The sequence below is a fragment of the Lactuca sativa genome, chromosome 2, assembly GCF_002870075.4.
Source record: "Lactuca sativa cultivar Salinas chromosome 2, Lsat_Salinas_v11, whole genome shotgun sequence".
Classification (NCBI taxonomy): Eukaryota; Viridiplantae; Streptophyta; class Magnoliopsida; order Asterales; family Asteraceae; genus Lactuca; species Lactuca sativa.
In genome coordinates this window covers 230,781,804-230,784,809 of record NC_056624.2, presented here as the reverse complement: position 1 = coordinate 230,784,809, position 3,006 = coordinate 230,781,804, and positions in this window count along the sequence as shown.

The window sequence follows — 3,006 nt, the reverse complement described above, 5'->3', positions numbered from 1 at the left end:
GAGCTTGCGGCTCGGAGTTTACGGCGTCGGACTCCACCTCGGTGGTTTACGGCCTTGCAAGAACAACCTTCGCTTCACATTTAAAAAAATTAGGACGCAACTTTGCAGGCGCCGGGGATCGAACCCGGGTCTCCTGCCAACCAAACCTCGCACCTTATCCAACTAGGCTACGTGATCCTTTGTTACCTTCCTTCCGAATTTAATTCATAAAAACTCCTTTTCGCACCAAATTTCGAATTTTGACACTTTTAACCCCCCAAATCAATTTCTTTTATTTGTAAAACCTCATTTTCAATAATATATATATATATATATATATATATATATATATATATATATATATATATATATATATATATAATAAAATAAATTAAAATATAAAAAAATATTTTTAACTTTTATTTTTGATTTTTTTTATTTAATATTTTGATTTTGACTTTCAGGTTTGACCTTTGACTTTTTCGTTTAACTTTTAAAATTTCAAATTTTACTTTTCGGTTTGACTTTTAAGTTTGACTTTTCAAGTTTGACTTTTGAGTTTAATTTTTTAAATTTGACTTTTAAGGTTGACTTTTGAAAAAAAATGGGACATTTTAAATTTGACGTTTAATTTTTATCTTAGCTTCTAGTTGTGCTTTTTAATTGATTTTAAGGTCTACGAGGGAGTTGAAAACATGAAAGAGAGGCATCAGGATATCTTAAGACAAAATTTCAACATGTTCGATTATATCCCTGGAGAAACCCTGGAAGCTCAGTTGCAGCGATTTACCACACTCACTACTGAGATGAATATTGCTGGGATCTTTTTGACCAAATCTGAGATAAACAAAAAGATATTGAATTCACTTCCAAAATCGTGGGATATGAACGTGACTATCATCAAGAAGACAAAAGATCTCAATCATCTTAGTCTTGCTGATGTAATTCAAGAACTTGATATTTTGAAGTGTAGAGAAAAAATGAGTTCTGAAAACATTCCGGTCACTGAAGTTACATGTACTCCAGCTTGTGAAGCCACGATTAAATTTCTTCGAGAACAAATTGATTTATTTAAAAGAGAAGTTGAGGACCTGAGATATGAAGGATATCAACTCAGGAAAGGACAGAAACCCCTGAAGGCTGAATTAGAAGCAAAAACCAAGGACTTTAGGAAACTTCAGGAAGAGTATAGCAACAAGTGTGAAAATTATGATTATGTTAAGAGACAACTTGCTACTGTAACTGAAGAACTTGACGCTTTAAAAATTAAGTGTGGAAAAACTGATGTCAGTTTCAAAAGTTATACTACGTCAAGTCAGACAGTCGAGACCTTATATGAAACCCAATTAAAATTCAAAGAAAATCAAAACAGGGGTCTAGGGTATGATAGTGTACCTCCTCCTTATAATCATAACTACACATCCATCCCTATGACACATGACGGAATTAACAGGGAGGCACATCTTCGATATGGCAAACAAGCTGGATTTGTGTCAGGAGGAGTTATTAATATTGAAGATACTGTTGGATTAGTGTCTAAGTCCATAACTATTTTGGTATGTACTTGACCCGATTGTGCATGGTCCTTTTGGGTTGCCTTCACCAAAGCAACTTGATAGGATGAATTATGGAGAGAAAGGATTAAATATGATTTATTAATATATTATGGGAATAATATATTAAAGGAGAAATCATATTGTTTAATTAATATTAGTCAATAATTAATTGGTAATTAGTTTTGTGACTAAAAGAGATTAATTAAACTTAAGGGACTGGAATTGTAATTATAAGATAATTGCAATTTGGGCCATGGATTGCCTTGTGTCAAGGGTTGGACGAATTCTTATGGGAAGCCCATAAGGAAATCGTCCAAGGGCTTGATTAAAGGAGTCTATGGGTTGCTTAGGGCTTAAGCAACCAAATTAGGGTTTCCTTGTTAGATAACCTTAATTGCCTCACTATATATAGATCCCTTAAGGACCAAAAACGTGGCTAAGTTTCTTGCTAGGGTTTCACACGAGTTTTGGCAGCCTCTAACCTCTCTCCTCTTCATCCTCTTGCTTATGGTGTTTGTAAGCCATTAGAGGAGTGACACTTGTGACTCTAAGCCTTCCAAAGTCAATTTCAAGGAGGAATTGGGATTGTTATTGCTACATAACAATCAAGGTAACATTATAAACCTATTCTTATGTTAATATGATTACTTGTATGCTAGAATTAGGGTTTATAGTCTTGGATAACTTGCATGTACAATAGAAAAACCTAGATTCAAGCATTAGGGTCTGTATGAGCACATAGGATGTCTTATGACCAAAACCCATCAGATACTAATGTTGTTGCTTCATGTGTAGGTAAAGTAGCAAAAGATGAGAACAAGGAGAGCACCATTGAACAAACCAACATCTCCTTGAACTCTGAATCTATTGCTTCGAACTCAACTGCTTCTAATCAACCTGTCGTTGGTAAATACAGGCCACCAATTCCAACGCAACAAAGTTCTTGTGGCAAGTGTGCATGTGGAAACAACAAGAGACAAGGCAAGGATACGCCACCAGGGACAGGAAGAGATAACTTCACAGTGAAGAAAAAAACTTGTTTTCACTGTGGAACACCTAGACACATTGCCAGAAATTGTCCTAATCACGCATACGTTCCCTACTGCGCACAAGGATGGCAGAATGCGCCAAGAGGGAGATACTTCAAAAGAAACCCTTCCAGGTCATGTTCAGACAATGGTGACTGGAACGCGCATAAGGCCAAGAATTCAACTCCCAAGGCCAAGCATCCAACTCCCAAGGTCAAGCATCCAATTCCCAAGAACAAGAAGGTAATGTTGGCCCATAAATCTAGTTCAAGAGATGCTCCTGTGAAGCCAAGGCCGGTTAGGTCAAAGTCATCTAGGCAGCCGGCTTCAAGTTCCAAATCAAGTGTCAAGGCCCCCATCGGATCGAAAAAGAAATGGGTTAAACCCAACTACCAATGGGTACCAAAGGCTCAATCTCCCAAATCAACTAATGACTCTAATAT